General features: G+C 42.2%; 1 long non-coding RNA gene across 2 annotated transcripts in view; it reads left to right on the forward strand.

Annotated features, from left to right (window-relative positions):
* Window positions 1–22,637, forward strand: part of LOC117977224 (uncharacterized) — a 48,222-nt gene that overhangs the window by 11,327 nt on the left and 14,258 nt on the right. For both annotated transcript variants that reach the window (XR_008622346.1, XR_004668242.2), the window contains exon 2: window positions 13,439–13,561. This is a non-coding gene — a long non-coding RNA (uncharacterized LOC117977224). The remainder of the gene's footprint in view (window positions 1–13,438; window positions 13,562–22,637) is intronic.

Genomic DNA, 22,637 nt, shown 5'->3' on the forward strand with positions numbered 1-22,637 from the left:
TTCCCCACATGTCAGAAGGGGGATGGGATAGGATGATTGCTGAAAGCCCTCCCAACTCTGACCCATTTAACTTAAGTTAGATAGTCATGAGTTCAAATCTGACCTCTGAAAGTCACTAGCTGTGTACCATTGGGCAAACCACTTCACCTCTCTGAGCTTTAATTTGGTCATCTATAAAACAGAGAAAATAATATACTTCATAGAGTAATTGGGAGATAAAGTATATAAAGCATTAAAATTGTACATAGCACATAGTAACATCTCAACAAATGGCAGCCATCATCATCATCCAGAGTCTTACTTGGACCTGGCCCCTCAGAAGTAGCCCTAGTTTAAGGACCTTTCCCACTCATCTCCCAATCTGTACCCAACAGCTCTTCTGCCCTGGGAGGGCCACGTGCTCTGACCTAGGAATCGATAAGCATAAAACCTTATCCTTGCTACTGAATTCATATGGAATCACGCGGGTGCAGTGGCTCATGCCTATAATCCCAGCACTTTGAGAGGCCAAGGCAGGTGGATCACATGAGGCCAGGAGTTCAGGAGCAGCCTGGCCAACATGGTGAAACCCTGTCTCTACTAAAAATACAAAAATTAGCTGGGCGTGGTGTCACATGCCTGTAATTCCAGCCATGTGAGCGGCTGAGACACAAGAATCACTTGAACCTGGGAGGCGGAGGTTGCAGTGAGCCGAGATCGTGGCACTGCACTCCAGCCTGGGTGACAGAGCAAGACTGTCTCTAAGTAAATAAATTAATTAATTAAATGAATTCATATGGAATCATAGGTTAATGTGTGGCCCCATCCAAATCACCCATGAATATTATAATTGATTAATAAAGACTAAACCTCTGGGATGGTCAGGAAAGGCTAATGGGTGGGAAGGATTTTGGGACAGGGGCCTCTTGGAATTCAACTGGGCTTCATTTGCAATATCTTTTCCAGGAGGGGTACATTCCCTCCAGGTACTGTGACAAGCCTTTAAGATTCAGGGAAGGTGTGCATAAAGAGAGCTTTTGATGCTGCATAAATTATGTTACTGCGATCACCTCCACATGGAATTGTCCCCAGTAGAAAAAGCTGGATATTCCTCCACGTTTCTCTGTCTCCACTCCCACAGACCCATCCGAACTTAATACCAAGCGAGTGGGCTCAATCTCCTTGCTGTGCCAGGTACCTATCTTTAATGCTGGCTTTAGTGTCAACTTAGGCCTCAGATTCCCCAGCTTTACAAAAGAGGCAGGTTTTTTCGTTTTGTTTTTTGTTGTTGTTGTTGTTTTTGACAGTCTTGCTCTCGGCTCACTGCAACATCTGCCTCCTGGGCTCAAGCGATCCTCCTGCTTCAGCCACCCAAGTAGCTGGGACTACAGGTGTGAGTCACCACACCCAGCTGATTTTTGTATTTTTAGTAGAGACAGGATGGGGTTTCGCCAAGTTGGCCAGGCTGGTCTTGAACCCCTGACCTTGAATTATCCACCTGCCTCAGCCTCCCAAAGTGCTAGGATTACAGGCATAAGCCACCACTCCTGGGCTACAAATTTCTTTTTTTAATTAGCCAGGCATAGAGGCACACATCTGTTAAATGCTTTTTGTCACCAAAAGCCTCCTAATGACTAGACCCACCTGCTCACCTGACTATCTTCTGGCCCATGACCTCTTTGACATTCTCCTGCATTCCTTCAATAAAACCCCCTCCTCGTTTTGTTTCTTGAAACCAAATAACCCCACACCCAGCCAGAGCTTTTCCAAGCAACCCCTGCGTATAGATTTTCATGGCAGGCATCTTTGATTCTGATTTGGAGAAGAAAGTAGCAGGCATTAGGAAGAAATGTAGGGCAGGCTGTGGATCGTGGACGAAACACATAGGGCAGAAAGGTGAGGTAGTGGTGGCATCTCTCCAGCCTTGTGCCTCTAAATCAGGCTGACACACACCATGGAGCCCATGGATAGTATTTTTTTTTTTTTTTTTGAGACAGAGTCTCATTCTGTCACCCAGGCTGCAGTGCAGTGGCACAATCTTGGCTCACTGCAGCCTCCACCTCCCAGGTTCAAGTGATTGTCCTGCCTCAGCCTCACAAGTAGCTGGGATTACAGGCACCTGCCATCACACCCAGCTAATTTTTGTATTTTTAATAGAGGTGGGGTTTCACTATGTTGGCCAGGCTGGTCTTGAACTCCAGGCCTCATGTGATCCACCCACCTCGAGCTCCCACAGTGCTGGGATTACAGGTGTGAGTCACTGCGCCTGGCCAATAGTAATAGTTAGTGAGCATCTCTGAGCCAGGCATGGTTCTAGGCCCAGGAACTCAGAAAATACCCAAACAGACAGAAATGTCTGCCCTCATGAAGCATCCTTACCTAGTAAGGATAAACAGACAATCCATTTATGCCTAGTGTTCCATTATTGGAACGCTAAGCTTGTGGGAGTTATTTATATCCTACTGCTCAAGGTCATCACCAAGATCTGATTTTTCACACACACAAAAAATTGCAACCTCCGGCATAAATGGGTTAAGAAGAGAAACAAGTAGAAATTACAGTGTTTTAGATGTAAGCGCTGTTGGGAAAAGTATATAAAGTAGAGGAAAATTGGGAGGTGTCTATAATGCTGTGCAGGATGGCCAAGAAAGGCGTCATGAGATGGTGACATTCAAGTAAAGACCTCAATGGGGGAGGATTCCTGCAGATGTCTGGAGAAAGAGTATTACAGGCAAAGGGAACAACACGTTCAAAGGCCCTGAGGTGTGGGAGTGCCCCTCATATGTCAGAGAATTGGAAAGCAGGCCAGGGCAGTGAGTGTAGATGACTGAAGGGCAGGTGGGAATACAAGAAGTTAGAGAGTAATGATGGAAAGGAGTGGAAAAATGATATAGTCCTTCTTGATTTGTGCAATATTCTTTTTTTTTTTTTCTTTTTTGGAGACAGGGTCTCACTCTGTCACCCAGGCTAGAGTGCAGTGGCGTGATCTTGGCTCACTGCAGCCTTGACATCCTGGGCCCAAGTTATCTTCCTCCTCCTTGTGAGTAGCTGGGACTACAGGCACATACCGCCATGCCCAGCTAATTTTTTAATTTTTTGTAGAGATGGGGTTTCGCCATGTTGCCCAGGCTAGTCTCCAACTCCTGGGCACAAGCAACCTGCCTGCCTCAGCCTCGTAAAGTGCTGGGATTATAGGCTTAAGCCACCATGCCTGGCCATCAATTTGTGCAATATTCATATGCCATAAATATTATTATTTTGTTACTGTTCCTTAAATTGGTTTGCTTTTTGTTCAGATACATTTGAAATGAAAATTTTATATCACTACTATAAATGAAGGACAAGTATCACTTGCAACAAATAGAATGTAACCAAATAAATAAATACAACACTGAAACAATTATTAAATTATAGAAAGATGCGGTGGCCCGTAGGAGGCTTAAGTCTGATTGACAGTCTTAGAGAAGTGACAAGGCATACTAGCACCCGGCTCCTACTTCATGTGCCAAGGGGGCAAAAAACATACTAGCACCAAATTGAGAGTTTCTCTGGTATGGTATTTAGTGTTACACTATAGAAAATCATCTCACGTCCCACTAGGCAGGATGACCAAATTGTTGTGGTTTCCCCAGGACTGAGGGGTTTCCTGGGATGTACTTTTACTGCTGTAACTGGGTCAGTCCTGGAAAAACCAGGATGGCTGTCCCTCCTATCACCAGCAGTCCCTCTCCCACCCTGTAGTCTAAGACCATCTGCCTTCAGCTTGCCCTTCTCTACGTTGCCCTTTGTGGTGGCTGACTCTAAGGTGATCCTTACCTCCTGGAGTTGGTGTACCTGGGTCATTCCCTCCCCTTGAATGTAGGTAGGACCTGAAACTTGCTTCTTACCCATAAAATATGGCAAAAGTGATGGGATGTCACTTCCATGATTAGACTCTACATAAGATGGTGACTTCCACATTGCTAACTCCTCTCTTTATTGCCTTCTCACCTTGGCAACTCTCTATTGCCTTCCTAGCTTGCATGATTTGATGAAGCAAGTAGCTGTTCTGCGGAGGACCAATGGCAATCTCTGGTGAGCAGCCAGCTAGGAAGTAAGACCCTTAGTTCAAAGGCCTCTAAGGAACCAACTGTTGTCAACAACTGTGTGAGCTTGGAAGCAGATGCTTCCCTCATCGAGCCTTCAGATTGAGACCCAAGCCCTGACTGATGCATTGATTGCAGCCTCGTGAGAGATCCGAAAGTAGAGTGCCCAGCTAAGTCTGCCCATAGTTCTGATCCACAGAAACTGTGAGATAATCAACGTGTGTGTGTGTTTTAAGCCATTTAAGTCTATGGCCATTTGATACTCAGGATTACTAATACTAAAACACCCTTTCCAAACTATTGCTTCTCTGGGTATATTAGTCCGTTTTCATGCTACTGATAACGACATACCAGAGACTGGGTAATTTATTTATTATTAATATATATATATTTTGAGATGGAGCCTCACTGTGTCGCAGGCTGGAGTGCAGTGGTGGCACAATATTGGCTCACTGCAACCTCCACCTCCCGGATTCAAGCTATTCTCCTGCCTCAGTCTCCTGAGTAGCTGGGATTACAGGTTCGCACCACTACACCCAGCTAATTTTTGCATTTTTAGTAGAGACAGGGTTTCGTCATACTGGCCAGGCTGGACTCGAACTCCTGGCCTCAAGTAATCTGCCTGCCTCAGCCTCCCAAAGTACTGGCATTACAGGCATGAGCCACTGCACCCAGCCTGGACTGGGTAATTTATGAAGAAAAGGAGGTTTAATAGACTCACAGTTCCACGTGGTTGGGGAGGCCTCATAATTGTGGCGTAAGGTGAAAGGCATGTCTTACATGGTGGCAGGCAAGAGAGAATATGAGAGCCAAGCAAAAAAGGGAATCTCTTATTAAACCATCAGATCTTGTGAGACTTATTCACTACCATGAGAACAGCATGGGGGAAACTGCCCCCATGATTCAATTATCTCTCACTGGGTCCCTCCCACAACATATGGGAATTATGGGAGCTACAATTCAAGATGAGATTTGGGTGGGGACACAGCCAAACTATATCACTGAGTCCTGATTATTTGCACGGCTCATTTATGGACCCTGATGTCTTGAGGCTATTGCTCAGCTTCCTACACCTGACCCTCAAGGAACCCTCCCCTATTTCATTCTGGCTGCCCCCAGCTGAGGTGGACAGTAGCTCAGGTTTCCTTGGTAGACAGAGCTCAGTATCCCTACGTGAGGGGATCTTCACTCCAAGCCCAACAAACAGGAGAATGATGGGAAATTAAGGCCTGGAGATGTTGGAGTCCAGGCCACTGGGCAAGCTGCCTAAAGGAAGTAGGGCTCTAGCCTCTGGTCTGGGGACAGGGACAGGACTCTCCAATTTTAACTGCTCCCTCCTGGCCATGCCCCAAACTGCAGAGCCCGTATAAGTCACCATTACAGGCCATCTGTTCTCTAGGCCTTGCTTCTCACTCTCCCTGTTTCCAACCTTCTTGCCCACCCTGTTGGTTTTGTGCCTGGTTCTCTTTTCTTAGCCTAGTTCCATCCATTTGAAAAATCATCTGGACAGCTGCCCAGATGCCCAATTTGCAAATCAAAATAAACTAATTTTATTACAAAAATAATTTTTGCACATTTTAGGAAAGTTAGGGAAAAAATTAAAATAATCACAAAGAAAAAAATTGAAAATCACATAATCATACCACCCAGAAATAACCACTTTTAAACCTGATGTGTTTTTTTGACCATATATGATATACGAATATTTCTAATGGTATTATACTATAAGTGCTTTTATGGCCTGTGTTTTGTTTATTTTTCCACTTAGCTTTCTATCATAAACATCTTCTCACAGCAATAAAAATACCTCCATCTCATCGTTTTATGTTTCTGAACAACAGCTGACATAATTTAACTAATTTCTAATGTTGGACATTTAAATTGTTACCAGTTTTTGCTGTCATGTTAAAGTTTAAAGAAATACTTTTGCAATTAGATTGCTGAACACATCCATGACTTCACTAGCAGGACAACTGCTGGGTCAAAATGTTGCATGGTTTGAAGGCTTTTAATAAGTTTTGGCAAATTTCCTCTAATGACATTGTACCAATCTTCACTCTCCAGGAGCATATGACATTCACTCTCCAGGAGCATATGACATTATTTCCCATCCTCATTCTCTAAAACTAGCAATTTTCTCTGTGATTCTGTTTTTCATGGTCTGCCATCAGCAATACCATAATTTCTTTCTTTCTTTTTTTTTTTTTTTGGAAATGGAGTTTTGCTCTTGTTGCCCAGGCTGGAGTGCAATGGCGTGATCTCATCGCAAACTCCACCTCCTGGGTTCAAGTGATTCTTCTACTTCGATCAAGACTGTTTTGGAGATTTGCATTAAATTATATAACTCTATTCATTTTAACTACTGTTAAATTTTATATTCATTTTTAAAATTTGTTTTCAGACTAATGTAACTTGTTGCTATCCTTGTGCTATTATAAACAATGAGTTAATGAACATCTTCATCCCTATATCTTTACTAGGGTTTCTATGCAGAAGTGGTTTGCTGGTTGGCAGGTTAACATTATTTTTCAAACTTTTTTTATTGTGACCTATGATAATAAGCACATTTTACATCACAATCTCCACATACACAAGTTAAAACAAAAGTTTCATGAAATAGACCTTATCTTTATTACTAGAAATGTATTCTGATGTGTTTTATTCTATTTCATTCAACTTCCTTTTTAAAATGTCAATTACAACTCACAAATTGATTTTACAACATAGTAATGGGTCATGGCCCACAATTTGAAAAACGATGGATTAAAATATATTTGGTTTCACTAAATGCTTTAAAATTACTCTTTAGGGTAGATACACTAATTTACAAGACAGGTTATCATTGCCCTACACCCTAACCAACACCTGATTTTATATTTTTTTCTTTTTGCCAGTCTGATGTGTATAAAGCAGCATGTCATTTTTATTTTAATTTTTCTTTCTTTGATGCTAATAAGTTGAGCTTCTCTTTATATGTTTATTCACTAATTGAGTTTCTCAGAGAGTGAGTTTGCCTATTTTTTGTATTGGGTTGCCAGGTTTCTTCTTGCTGATTTACCGCTGAGTTTCTTATATAATTTAGATTTTAAATCCTTTTATTGTTATTGAAAATATACTGTAAATACCTTTCCCAGTCTGTTGATCATTTGTTAGCTTTGTCTGTGTTGTCATTTATAGAGCAGAAAACCACCAATTACTTTATGGTTTGGACTTTTTGTTTCTTACTTAAGAAATGTTTCCCTAACCCAGTGTCATAAAGATTTGCCTATAAACGTTTTAGCTTCTTAAACTAGCTGAAGTTTGTTTTACATGCTGTGAGATAGGATCTATTTTTATTTTTTCCATACAACCAGATATTTTCCCCAACACCATTAAAGTAATCCATCTTTTCCTTACTGATTTCTGTTGTCAATTCTATCACATACCAAACATCCACATACACAGTTCTGTTTCTGGATTCTTCTCTTTTGTCCCACTAGTCCATATCTGGTAGGGTGATCCCCATCTCTGCTCTTAATTTTGAAAATAGTTCTTTTAGCTATTCATGGAACTTTATTCTTCCATGCAAACTTGATAATTTGCTTCTCTAATTCCTCTCCCCCAAATATTTGGTAGTAATTACATGAATTGACACCATTACACAGCTATTTCTTACCGTCTACAAACAGTACATTTCTTCATTTACCCAGGTCTTCTTTTATCTCCTTTGATAGGTTTTCTCTAACATGTTTGGTTAATTCTAGATCATTCATTTTCTTAATCTTCTTTTTTTCTCCTTTAAAAAGATAGTCTCCAATTTCATAGGAGGGAATAGTATCTTCTTCCCAAACCGCCAAGTTTTATTATTTTTTTGTTTGTTTGTCTGTTTTTTTTGGTTTGTTTATTTTTTTAGTAGAGATGGGGGTTTCACTGTGTTGACCAGGCTGGTCTTGAACTCCTGACCTCAAGTGATCCGCCTGCCTCAGCCTCCCAAAGTGCTGGGGCGTGAACCACCATGCCAAGCAAATTATTATTTTTTTTTTAGAACTCAGGATCTTGCTCTGTTGCCCAAGCTGGAGTGCAGTCGTGTGATCACAGCTCACTGCAGCCTTTAATTCCTGGATGACTCAAAGGATTCTCCCACCTCAGCCTCCCGAGTAGCTGGGACTATAGGCATGAGCCATCACTCCTAGATAATTGACTTACATTTTTTTTTTTTTTTTTTTAGAGAGAGGGTCTCATTATGTTACTGTAGCTGGTCTCGAACTCCTGGGCTGAAGTGATCCTCCTGCCTAAGCCTTCCAAAGTGCTGGAATTACACACGTGAGCCACAGTGCCTGGCTCTCAGCCAAGTTTTCAATACCATTCCCTTCATGACACTGCCTCCTGGATCACCTCTTTAGTAAGAGATGAACCCAGAAATCCAGACCCTACACAAACCAAACAGAACCAGTAAGGCACTAGTCAGATGGGCACCTATAGAAGTTGTTAAAGCATGTTGGGGACTCCAAAAGAATTTTAGAAATAAAATGACATGGAGAAAATTATATTAACCTGACTTATTCTCAAGGCTATGACTATATGTATTTGAAGGTGATATAGTTGACTCTTGTACTTTGTCAGGGTTAGGGGCACCAACCCCTGTGCAGTCAAAAACCCGAGGATAACTTAACTCCCCCTAAACTTAACTACCAATAGCCTACTGCTGACCACAAGCCTTACTGAGAACATAAACAGTCAATTAACACATATTTCATATGTTATATGTATCACATACTGTATTCTTACAGTAAGCTAGAGAGAAGAAAATGAGCTGGGCGCCAAGGCTCATGCCTGCAATCCCAGCACTTTGGGAGGCTGAGGCAGACCGATCCCTTGAGTCCAGGAGCTTGAAACCAGCCTGGGCAACATGACAAAACCCTGTCTGTATAAAAAAAAAATACAAAAACTTGGCTGAGCATGATGGTGGGTGCCTGTAGTCCCAGCTACATAGGAGGCTGAGGTGGGAGGATTGCTTGAACCCAGGGAGGTCAAGGATGCAGTGAGCAGAGATCACACCACTGCACTCCTGTCTAGACAACAGAGTGAAACCCTGACTCAAAAAAAAAAAAAGAGAGAAAAGAAAACCATAAGAGAGACAAAATATATTTACCATACTGTACTTATTGAAACCATAAGTTTATGTTATTGATTTACAAGAAGAATTGTCTGCCTGAAAAGGCAAGCAACCTCAGCTGCAGACCTCAACCTATGATACATATCAAGCAATTCCACTCTTTCTTATAATATCACAATTTTTCTCCACTTCTTGGGAGTACTTCCTGCATTACTGGTAGCACTTGTTATGGGTCCCATGATGTCATTCAAGGTTTATGGCATTGCACTAAACACAGCGAAAAATACCTAAGAACTTTGTGAGATCACTTTTTACTGCCACAGGCAATTTACTGGAGAGATGAACTGCTCATGAAGAGATGATTAGCAGCACACAGCATCTTAAGTGGAAACTTGCAACCCTTGCGCTCACAGCAATAGCAACAGGAGGTGGCTATGAAATTATTACAGTAGTACCGTATGTGCTATGGTTTTTTGTTTGTTTGTTTGTGCTTTTTTCAAGACAGGGTCTTGCTCTGTTGCACAGGCTGGAGTGCAGTGGTGTGGTCATAGTTCACTGCAGCCTTGAATTCCTGGGCTCTAGTGATCCTCCCATCTCTGCCTCCTGAGTAGCTAGGATGATAGTCATATGTCACTACACTTGGCTATTTTTTTTAACTATAGTTAATTTTATGCAATTATGAGTTAATACTGCATCTTCACATTTGTTCACATTTCTCTTAACTGTGAATGGCACCAATGCACCATCTGTTTGTGTAAGTTTTGATGAATTTTAACTTTTTATAATAGATGTGTGTATATTTTATGGTGGTAAATGATAACAATAGGTAAGTATTTGCATATTTTCATACGTTGATGACATATTTCCTTTTTCTTTTTTTGATATTTCTAGGGTATGTTTCATCTGCAGGTTTTTTCAAATTGTCACAAATCTTCAAAAACATTTCAATATATTTATTGAAAAAAATCTGCACATAAATAGACCTACACAGTTCAAACCTGTGTTGTTCAGGGGTTAAGTATACTTTTAAAATAAATACTTGGAGTGTTGGAGAAGGGAAGATGATATTAAACTGCCTTCTAGGAAGACAGCTATGCTTTACTACAGGACTGTAGTTTCTTTAAGCCAGTAATGCAAGTTTGGGGCCAGAGCTGAATTGCTTGTAATAGATGATGCAAAGTATTGTCACAAGAGATCTTCCTTCCCAGTTGTTCCTTCATGCATGATCCAGCTTCTCTTCTGAACAAATGTTGAGCAAATGTTTATTTAAAGGAAAAAGTGACACTGATTTCTTAGTTGCTCTGGGCATCTGCATATCTCAGGTTGGCAAGGGGTCTTGGCAGAAGCCCAAACCTAGATGAGCCATAAAATCAGGTAGACACCAAGGTGACAACTTGGGGCAGGGACCAAGGTCAGAGCCCTGTCACAGGAACTGTGGAACAGACTTCTTGAATTGGGTAGTGGTCCAGTTATTGAAACACCAGCCCACATCCCAACAGAAAAAACAGTAAAAGATCTGTCTAGGCAAATTTCCAAATGAAGAAAAACAAATAGCCCATATGAAAAAAAGAAGTGTTCAGCCTCATTAGAAAATAAAACAACAAAGGATATTTTTTTCCTTGTCTGATTGGCAAAGTTTCTTTTTTCTTTTCCTTCCTTCCTTTCCTCCCTCCCTTCCTCCCTCCCTTCTTCCCTCCCTCATTTCCTTCCCTCCCTCCTTCCTTCCTTCCTTCCTTCCTTGCTTCCTTCCCTCCTTCCCTCCTTCCCTCCTTCCCTCCTTCCCTCCTTCCTTCCGATACTCATTGTTGAGGGAGTGGTGAAAGGGTATTCTCAAGCACAGCTGGTAGTTGTGTGAGCTGGCACGGCTTTTCTGGAGGGCAATTTGGCAGACTGTATTTAAAAATTCTAAAGACAAGCACTCTTTTTGATCCAGCAATTCTACTTCTAGGGATTTCTCCTAAGGAAATAATTAGAAGTGAATACAAAGATGAATAATAGCAGCTTAACATTTACAGTGTGTTCACTCTGTGCAGACAGTATGCTAAGCACTTACACTTAACTCATTTAGCCCTTATAGCAACATGCAATGTGAGGAGTATTGTCAAGTCCATTTTTAGGTGGGGAAACTGAGTCCCAAGGAGGTGGTGTAAGTTGATTAAGTTCAAGTAGCTAGTAAGTGACAGGATGCTCAAATCCTGATCTCTTTAACTCCAAAACCCATTCTCTGAACCACCTTGTTATCCTATCCTCTGGAACACTAAGTGTAAAAAAGATGCTCTACATAGTACTGTTTAAAATGGCAAAAATTCTGAAATAAGCTAAATGTGCAAGAATTAGGGAACATTAAATAAATCATGTAGGATCATATGATAAAATACATAGTCATTAAAAATAAGTTCTAAAACAACGACACCAGGAAATGTTCATGATATATCAAATGGGTAAAATAATGTATAAGTTATGTCCCATTTTAATTTTAAAAATGCATATGTACCATTTTTATGAAGTTTAAAAATAGGAAAGACCAGGGTGTAATGATCAAGGTTGGAGGGGAAAGGGGTTGTCGACTGGGAAGCCTGCTGGGTTGCATGGATGTTTACATACATAAAAATTAAGCCAGTAGTGCAGTTAACATTTGTGTGCTTTATACAAGTTTATGTAAGTTATATCTCACTTTAAAAATACATAAATGCATAGAAAAAGCCCTGGCCAGAAAAACAAAAACAAAAACAAAAAAACAACAATGTTAGCAGTGATTGTTGCTAAGCATAATTTTCATTTTATTCTTTATACTATTCTGTGTATGTGTGGGCTTTTTTTATTTTCCATTTTTTTGTTTTGGGGGTTTTCTTTAGAGATGGGGCCTTGCTATGTTGCCTAGGCTGGACTCGAACTCCTGGGCTCAAGCAATCCTCCCGCCTCAGCCTCCTGAGTAGCTAGGATTACAGGCATGTACCACCATGCCCAGCCTTCTGTGCTTTCCTTCCCCTGCATTTCCCACCCTTCCAATGAGCCTGTATTATCTTATTCTTGGGGGCTGGGGGAGAACATGCACATGACGGCCAGGCTGTAGTCCAGACCTAGAACCCTGGAGGTGGCAGAGCTTTTCAAGGACTCCAGTGCTGGGCACCAACCTGAGTCTAGTCTTGCAGGTACAACACAGTGGTTCCAAGGATACTGAGAATGGTGAAGTCCAGTGGCCAGCCTGTTTGGAGGATATGCGAGTGAGAATCCCTGAGTAGCCTTAGATGAACTAGAAGCAACACCCTTAAGATAAGTTCCTCCGACTTTAAAATTCAGCTGGGCAAAGGCTGCATGTAGCCATCCTGGCCACGGAGCCATCCTGGTCACAGCAACAATTCATTGTTCAGCTGCCGGTTGGATGCCTTGTTGCTCACTGGTGATGACATCAGGTCTCCAGGGAGCACACTGGCTGTCAATCAGAAGCCTTTTTCTGGCAGCAGTGAGCCATCTCTGCCTCCTCTCTCTTTTAAAGGGGCAGCTTCTGCCTGGGCAAGGGAGCTAGGTTTGGGCCACCTTGATTCTTTCTTTCCATTTCAAGTCTAATTTCCAGGGCAGTGGAGATATTAGAGAAGAGCAAGGTGGGTTACTGTGGGTGTTTCTCAAGATCCCAGCTTCAGCTTACTCCTGACAATAAAATCTTGCTAACCAAGACATGGATCAAAATAAAGATGGAGCTAAAAAATTAAAATCCAGTGGATATAAAAAATTTCACTAAATGTTTTTAGTGGATCTAAAAAAATTATATTTTAAAAATCTTTGGTATATAAAATTGCTGGTAAATACTAAACAGGCTTAAATATAAAATGAAGAAAAATAACTGAGAATTATCAGTTATTTCCATCTTCCTTACTAAGAAATACTAATTTGATTGAGGCCATCAAATGTGCCTAGTTAAAAAAAAAAATTCCTCATTTCCTAGCTTCTGTTGCAGCTAGGGGTGGCATATAACACAGTTACGGTCAATGAAATGCAGACTAGGAATTCGCAGAAAACTTTCCTTTTCTGATTTAGTCATTCTCTCCTTTTTCCTGGGTGGAATAAGAACATGATGGCTGGAGCTTTAGCAGCTGTTTTGCAATCAAAAGGAAAATCCCAAGAGAATTACACAGACCCTTCAACCCTGACATCCTTGAAGCAGTGAAATGGTGACGGCAACTGCCTAACTCTTCACTACTTGTTTATTTAAGACACTGGCTACTCAGGCTTTCTGTAATTCGTGGCTAAAAGCAATCTTTTTTTTTTTTTTTTTTTTTAGATGGAGTTTCGCTGTTGTTGCCCAAGCTGGAGTGCAATGGTGCAATCTCAGCTCACTGCAACCTATGCCTCCCGGATTCAAGCAATTCTCCTGCCTCAGCCTCCTGAGTAGCGGGGATTACAGGTACGCACTAATTTTTTGTATTTTTAGTAGAAATGGGCTTTCACCATGTTAGCCAGGCTGGTCTCAAACTCCTGACCTCAGGTGATCTGCTCACCTCGGCCTCCCAAAGTGCTGGGATTACAGGCGTGAGCCACCATGCCCGGCAGTCTTTAACTGATTCACTCAATTAAAGTAAAAATAACAACACAGTAAAAATAACAACATAAAACGGGAAGTTTGGGGAGAAAAGATGGAAAGAGTATAACAGTGCCAGTGTTTTATTGCATGTAGTCACCATCTAAAATTGATATATAAGGCTAAAAACAACAATGTCTGCAACCTCTTAATGTTTTCAGGAGGGATCTTTAAGGGGCTCATATATTTCTTTTGGTGGAGAAATTGTTATCTAAAGTTCATAAATTCTTTCTTTACATTTGTTTCTAAAATTCCAATAAATTCAAGTAAAATAAGTGAAATACCCTTCAAAACTTAAGAAGAGTATTATAATATGAAATAATTTTTAGAAATTATTTCTGATTACCTATCTGTATAGATGCATTGAAAGATGTTTGGAGTGATGTTCACCTCATTTGAATTATGCTCATTTCCGGCTTTTTATTTTTGTTTTTAAACTTTTAATTTTGAAATGATTGTAGATTTACAGAAAAGTTGTAAAGATGGGACAGAAAGTTCTGATTTCCTCCTCACTCAACTTCCTCTAATGTCAACATCTTATGCAATCATGCTACCTGTATAAAAAGTAAGACGTTAACTTGGTAATTATTATAATAAGCTGCTGTTAACCAGAGTACATACTTCATTCAGATTTTCTAATTTTTCCACTGATGTCCTTTTTATGTTCCACTTTCCAAACCAGAATACCACATTGTGTTTAGATATCACATCTCCTTCGTCTCCTCTGGCCTATGACAGTTGCTTGGTTTTTCCTTTCCTTTCATAGCCTTGACACTTTTGAAAAGTGGTGGTCATATACTTTCAGAATGTTTCTCAATTTTGGCTTGTCTGGTGTTTTCTCATGATTTGACTGAGGTTTTAGGCTTTGGGGAAGAAAAATCACAGAAGTGATGTCTTGTCATCCCATTCATTACATGAAAGGGCACGTGATCTCTACATGACCTCTCACTGGTGATGTTGACCTTGATCATTTGACTTTTTCACTTTATTCTTTGTACTTTTTTATATTGCTTTAATTCCTTATAATGAGTATGTCAAAAAAGGGAACTTGGAAGTGCTACATATGCTGAAGAACTCCACAAATGTGAGGGTTAAATTTTTCATTTGAAAGACAGGATTGATGTCCAAGGCTTGGCTGAAAGAGGGAAGAGAAGATAAGTATAGCTACGACATCAATGTTTAATTGCCTGGAGGCCAGCCAGGGTGGCAGGGAAAAATGGAGATGACTTTGAGATTATGTAACTGCTAGCAGAGCAAAGAGTGAGGGCCTCATACAAATATTTCTTAATATTGATACATTTCCCTTTAGCCTATAGCCCTAGTTGAGAGTGGGGGTTACCCCACTGGCCAAGTTGGAAATGGCATAACAGCAGAGAGCTGATTCTGTTGCAAAAGCGAGTGGGCATGGGAACTAATGTTAATTAAGCACCAGGTATGTTCCAAGTGCTTGACTAAATCATCCCAACCCTGCCTGCTAAGTATGCTGGTCATCTCCATTTTATGGGGAAATGGAGACTCAGAGAAGTGAAGTAACTTGTCTAAAGCCACTCGGCCAGTTAACCATCAAATGTCTATCAGGCAATGTACCAGGCAGGCACAGGAAAGCTACTGTTTGAATCTAGATCTCTGTGACACTAAAGCCACACTCTTTCCCCCACCCCCCACATACACACACTTTACACCACCTGCTTCCCAGGAAGGGCCGCAGACACGTATAGGAATCCCAATTATGAGGAAAGAAGATGAGCTTCTGAGACTATTCCGATCCACAAGATTTTTCAAATTCTTCACAATCTCTGTCTCATGGATCAGAGAGATCCATGAATCCCCAGGTCAAGATCCTACTACCCTCTGAATGATTTGGACAGCTGTTCTCTGCAATCAGATGGGGGAAAGGGCTTGGGGTAGCTGGAACAGCCTTCCGCTATCCCTGCTGTTGACAAGACCGTAGGATGCAGGGAGAAACAAAGAAAGAGGTGGCGAGAGAGGGGAGGGAAAAAGAGAAGGAGGGGAGAGAGAGAAACTGCTTAGTTTTGCATTCCTTTTTCCAGTTAGCCCTAAGGCCAGCTCCCAATCCCTCCTAAGGATGGATTTTAGCAAAGAGGAACTCCTTTTTATTAAAGCTAGTTCAAATTTGGTTTCTGTAACTTGAAACCAATGTGGGCACATGGGCGGGGCCCCAGTATCATTTACTATCTAGTGGTAACCATGTCACTGCTGATTTTTATGGTGAAATGATAAGGTGGAGAAGCGGTTCACCTTCAGCTGGTGCTGTTACTGTTGTTGCTGCCACTGCCAGCAACATGGGGCTTGGTGGTGGTGGTAGTGACGTGCGATGGTGGTTGTGAGTGTGACGATTATTGGAGGGGCTAGCGATTATGGGTACCAAAATTCCTTGGCAGAGATGCTGGTTATTGGAGGGGCTAAAGATCACCGGTACCAGCATCCCTATTTCTTCAAGGTTTGTCTCTTTCTTTTACGCTTTGTATTTCTACAATGGCCCTGGGGAGTGAAAAGACTTAGAATTTCATCTTGTCAAGACCGGTAGATGAAAACATGACTGAAGAATTGACGTGCATTCATTCCACCAGTTAAGTCCTGTTGTGTGTACATTTTTTAACAATGCTTGCATTCCCTGGGGCTGCAATTTATTCTACTTGCCATGATGTCATGGTTCACTGTGAAACACAGGAGCGTGTTGACTTCAGACTTCTCAACACATTAAACCTATGAGCAGAGTGTAACCCGCCAATGTTGTGCCCGGAAGTCGTGAAGACTTCTGGGATGGATTCATCCTGCATCAATGAGGGCTAGTTGTTTTCAGCTAAAGCTTGTGAGTATGAGGGCACAGGGACCGTGCTTGTGAGTAAGCGGGCCGGCATGCTGCTGGGGGTGCATCAGGTAGAGAGACTATAGCGTGTGCATCTGTTCCTCTCTCTCAATGTCTGCCCGAATCTCCTTCGCCCTCCCCAGAGTGAAGCAGTGAGGCAGGAGCAATGCTCACATTTCACTCCAAGCACCTACCTTGTTATATTTTCAACAAAATAGCTTTCTACCTAAGAAATATTCTGGGACAAATGTAAAGCTTATTCATCCATTCAATTAATATCAGTGATGAGCCATGCACTCGTCTAGGTGCTGGGGGTATAAGAGTGGAAGGAAGGAACCCACAAATCCCTGCTCTTATACAGCTGACATTCTAGTGGGTTTAAACATGTCTCATTCTCATCACACACAGGTGAGGAAACTGAGGTTAATTGACTTAACTGAGGACAAACAGTAAAGGGCAGAGCTAAGATTTTAAGTAAGATCAGACTGATCCCCAAACCCATGCCCCTGACCAATTCTATGTTATCTTCAGTGAACATTTTTTAAAAATTTGTACTGCCCAACATCTTTTCACCATTCTTTGGGTACTAGAAACCTCCATTACTTCTGGTAAACCACTCTTCCAGTCTCCAAGATCATCTAGAAAAACTCCAGTAAAGGCATCCTGTCCTCCTTCAACTGAAGAACGGGTTCATAACCCAAATATGTCATTCCAATGCTGCTTTCTGCTGTCAAGACCTCCTGGAAGTATGACTCTTTTCGCTCTCAAGTTGATTTTTCAGCTCTGCCTATGATTCTGTAAGCCATCCCATATTTTTCCAATACACTTTTTTTATCCAGTTATACAGAGTTCACTTCTGTTGCATATAACCAAAGAATGAAACTAACACATTGTCCCTTCACCCTCTAGGTCTTAATTTGACCCAAAGCAGGTTTTGTGATCTACTGACTAGAAAGTATTGCACCCACCTCCCAGGAAAGAAATCTTGTTTACTTGAGCCAGGCCTGCCGACATCCCTGGCTTCTGGCCCCTTGTTCAGACCTAGCCTTCCAGGAAAAGCTTCCCTGCTCTGCACCGGGGCTGCCAGACTTGCAGATGCTGCACACTCAGCAAAAGCAGTGGAGGAGCCTGAGCTATATTTGAACTTCTCTGAGAGCACACAGACACAGCCCCCTGTGCTCTGGCTGGCAGAGGGGACTGGTAATTAACAGTACTCTTGTTCAGAGCACAAATGGAACAGGTGATGGATCAGCAAGTTCAGAATCAGAGCCACAGCCAATCTCTCCATCCCCAAGTCTATTTTTGGGTCACCACAGATGCTTATTAACACCACATATCAGGGCTACAGGACAGACAAGAGACTTGTCTTGGGGAACTTGTCAGTCAAAATTACATTGAGTTTTATGTAACAAGTCTGACCAGATACCGTTTTCTTCCCCTCACCCAACAAGAAGTCCAGTGGTAAGCAGTCCAGGCGGGTATAGAGGCTCAGAGAAATCCTTAAGGATTGAAGCTCTTTTTATCTTCCTGATCTGCTATCCTTAGCAGCTGGCTCTCACCCTCATAGTCACAAGATGGCTGCCCCACTTCCAGAAGTCTCACCTACATTCCAGGTAGGAATAAAAGCAAAAGCAAAGAAGAGAAGGCATGTTCCTGATGAGTTTTCCCCACCCCTTTGTATGAGGAAGACAAGAGATTCCAAGGAAGCCTCATCCAGATTTTCCTGTACATCTCATTGGTCAGAACTGGGTCAGAGGACCAGCTGCAAGGGTATTTTTAACTGGGCATATTGTCATTCAAACAAAACTGGGATTCTGTTACTAAGTAAGAAAGGGAGTAAAGGCATTGGTTAAGTAACTAGTAGTGTCTGTCACAAAAGGTAAGATGGGAAATGGGTCATGATCGAGGGAGGCCTCCAAGGGGCTTAGTCACAGGTTCTCAGGAGCACACAAACTGGACCCATTTCCAGGGTCCCCATGTGGAAAGGCAGAGGGCTGGAGGAAGGTCTTAGGGCTGTTCGCAGCCCCGCCCTCGTTCTCATGGTAACCTACAGAGAAAACCAGGAGCCACATGAATCTATCCTTTATTTATTTATTTAGAGATGGAGTCTCACTCTGTCACCCAGGCTGGAATGCAGTGGCACGATCTCGGCTCACTGCAACCTCCGCCTCCTGGGTTCAAGCGATTCTCATGCCTCAGCCTCCTGAGTAGCAGGGATTATAGACATGTGCCACCATGCCTGGCTAATTTTTGTATTTTTAGTAGAGACAGGGTTTCATTATGTTGGCCAGGCCGGTCTTGAACTCCTGACCTCAGGTGATCTGCCCGCTTCAGCATCCCAAATTGCTGGAATTACAGGCGTGAGCCACTGAGCCTGGCCAAAGCTGTCCTTTAAAGATGGCATTGAGGTCAGAGAAACGTGGGAAAGGTAAAGGGGTTCACCAAAAAAGAGTCAAACAGCTCTGATTTCAAATCCAAGCTCTGCCAAATACCAATGCTCTGACCTTGGGTGAATCACTTAACCTCTCTAAAATGGGGGTAATACTTTGCACATGTTTTGTGAGGCTCAAAAAAACTTCAGGTATACATTGCATATCGTAGCTATCCCAAAAATGGTCGTTATTATTACGTTAATTCCCTCCTTTTCTAAATGGTGAAAATGAACCCAGAGAGGGGAAGCAAGATGACCTAAGTCACACAGCCAGATAGAGGCAGAGCTGCGACCGGGCCCAGGCTATCTGACTTCCACTCTGAGGGGTGTTCCCTATCATCACTGCCTGTCTCTGTAACAAAATGATGAACATTCATTAAAGTGTGAAATCAGGCCTGAATGGTAGAACAAAGTCGCTGATTTAGAATTTTATTTAAAAACACAAACCTCAAATTTCAGACACTGAAGATGCCAAAAGTCAAGCAGAAAAGGTAGAGGCATCCTGGTGTGCCCCTCCTGGTGAATTCTACTCATTGTTACTGTCATTTACTAAGTGCACCAGCCGTGTGCCTGACATCACGCTAAAGCGTCTACCTAATGGCAGTAGCTAACATTCATGGAACACTCTGTTAGTTTCCTGTGGCTGCTATAACAAAATCCCACAAACTTAGTGGCTTAAAAACACATCTTTTTTTTTTTTTTTTTTTTCAGAGACAGGGTGTCACTCTGTTGCCCAGGCTAGAATTCAGTGGCATGTTCATAGCTCACTGCAGCCTCGAACTCTCAGGCTCAAGTGAGCCTCCTGTCTTGGCCTCCTGAGTAGCTGGAATTACAGGCATGCACCACCATATCCAGCTAATAAAAAAATTTTTTTTTTCAGAGATAGGGTGTCCATGTTTCCCAGGCTGGTTTTGAACTCCTGAGCTCAAGCCATCCTCCCACCTCGACCTCTAAAACTGCTGGGATTACAGGAGTGAGCCACCACACCCAGCCAAAAACACAAATTTATTCTCTTACAGTTCTGGAGGTCAGAATTCCTGAGATCACTGTGTCAGCAGGGCTGTGTTTAGTGAGCTCGTTCCCTTGCTTTTTTCAGATTCTAAAGGCACCTGCATTCCTTGGCTTGTGGCCCCTTCTTTCGTCTTCAAAGCTGGCAGTGTAGCATGTTCAAATCAATCTCTCCCCACCACACACAAACACCCTCGCCTCTGCTTTCATTGTCATGTCTCCTCAGATTCTAACCCTCCTACCTCCCTCTTCCATTTTCAATTATATTGAGTCCACCAGGATAATGCCCCCATCTCAAAATCCTTAATTGAATCACACCTACTAGATCCTTTTTGCCATGTAAGGTAACATTCACAGGTTCTGGAGATTGGGATGTGGACATCTTTGGTAGACCACTAGTTTAGCTACCACAACTTATACGTACCTGGAATTGCTGTGAATTCATATAACCCTCTAGACAAACCTAGGAAATACATACTGAGGCGGGATAGATAGGCAAGGAAGTAACATGTCCGCAGGCCACAGGAACCGTGGCTGTGACTGTGACTGTCAACACAGTAAGCCCCAGCATTTGCATTGTAGTCCAGCTCATGCAAGCAAAGCTATCTCCAGTAGGGAATTTCTCCTATGAAGAGTATGTGCATTTTGATTTTACCTGTCCTCAGACTGACCCTTGCTCATTATAATAGTAAAAAACACACCCCTGGGTGGAGATTTAAGATGCTACTGAGACATGCAGTGCATGAACAAGCATGTGCTACCGCACATGTTCACCCAGAGGACCATCCAAAACATGCTTGCTAGTAACACCTCTTCCTATCCCCTTAGGTAAGACTCCCATAAAGGAAGTTTCCCCTCGCGGAATCATCCCTCAGGGTGGACTGTCTATTCTGTACCTAACTTTCAGAATATTTTCTCCTTTGCAATAAATTGCTCTGTGCTGCATCTCCTTTGCTGTGTGTCTCTTGTTTAACCCACTGCCATTTAGGAAAAAAAAAAAGTGCAGCTGGCTGCCAGCACTCATTTAACTTTACATTATCATGCTCTTTGAGGCTGAAGCAAATCTGACTGATTTTCAATGTGAAAATAAAATATAAAATCTCTTCTTGGAGTTATTTATTTCTTTTTTCTTTCTTTTTTTTCTTTTCTTTTCTGAGACAAGGTCTTGCTCTGTCACCTGTCAGGCTGGAATGCGGTGTTGTGATCTCAGCTCTCTGCAACCTCTGCCTCCCGGGTTCAAGTGATTCTCCTGCTTCAGCTTCCCGACTAGCTGGAATTACAGGTGCCCACCACCACACCTGGCTAATTTTGTATTTTTAGTAGAGATGGGGTTTCACCATGTTGGCCAGTCTGGTTTCGAAATCCTGGCCTCAAGTGATCCACCGGCCTCAGTGTCCCAAAGTGCTGGGAATACAGGCATGAGCCACCATGCCCGGAGTTATTTATTTCTAAACAGAACTTGTCTCTAATCCTAATGTAACAGAAATGTATATGATGATCAGTATTTAATTTTTTTTTCATGTGGTGAATTGCAAAGCCCGGAACAACACAAAGCAGAACATCACATTCCACACAAAAATTTCGCCTTTCTCGTCAGATCTTCTTGCCATTCCTGTTGTGTGAGCAGCAAACTTTGCAGCCACCAATTGGATTCTGTTTCCCTGATGTAGGTGGTATGCTCCTGGGGAGGTGTCTTCCAGACAGGTGAAGAGGTGTGACATCATCAGAGCACGGACGACCTCAAAGACGTTACCACCCTGGCTTGGGGTGCTTTTCCAGCATTCTTCTTATCAGTGTCAGTCTGAAATTTACATGGCTAATCGTGTCCTCAGGATTGTCCTTCTCGAGCAGGATGTAGGAGTTCAGCACTGCCATGTTTAGAAGGTGGCGAAAGAGTTTCTTATACCAAACCTTGTGCCTTTTGTGCTCAGTTGGATAAGAAGAGAGCATCTGATCAACTGAGTCCACTGTTCCCATATTCTCGTTATATTCCACAATGACACATGGCCTCTTAGTTTTATTTCCATTTCTGTGGTCTACCTCAATAACAGTATCGTTGTGGAATGTTGAAAACATTGTCACCTCCTTGTCAGACCATTTTGGTGCCATAAATTCACCACAGAATTAACATCATGCATAGGAATGCTATGTTTTCTAGGATTTGACATTTTCAGTGATTGAGAATCACTATATTTTGTAAATGGAAATACCACTACTAAAAAGAGAATGCTGTAGAATGATGTCTGCCCGAGAGTTATCTCAGGGTAAATGCTGCAGCTGCACAAGTATTTTCAGGGCAAACGGAAAATGGGTTAAATTATTTTATTTTATTATTAATATTTTTTGAGATGGAGTCTCGCTCTGTCATCCAGGCTGGAGTGCAGTGGTGCGATCTTGGCTCACTGCAACCTCTGCCTCCTGGGTTCAAGCAATTCTCCTGCCTCAGCCTCCCAAGTAGCTGGGATTTCAGGCCACCATGCCCAGCTATTTTTGTATTTTTAGTAGAGACAGGGTTTCACTGTGTTGGCCAGGCTGATCTCAAACTCCTGACCTCAAGTGATCCACCTGCCTCGGCCTCCCGTGTGAGCCACTACACCCGGCTGATTAAATTATTTTAAACTAAGAAGATAAGA

Source organism: Pan paniscus, chromosome 21, assembly GCF_029289425.2.
Source record: "Pan paniscus chromosome 21, NHGRI_mPanPan1-v2.0_pri, whole genome shotgun sequence".
Lineage (NCBI taxonomy): Eukaryota > Metazoa > Chordata > Mammalia > Primates > Hominidae > Pan > Pan paniscus.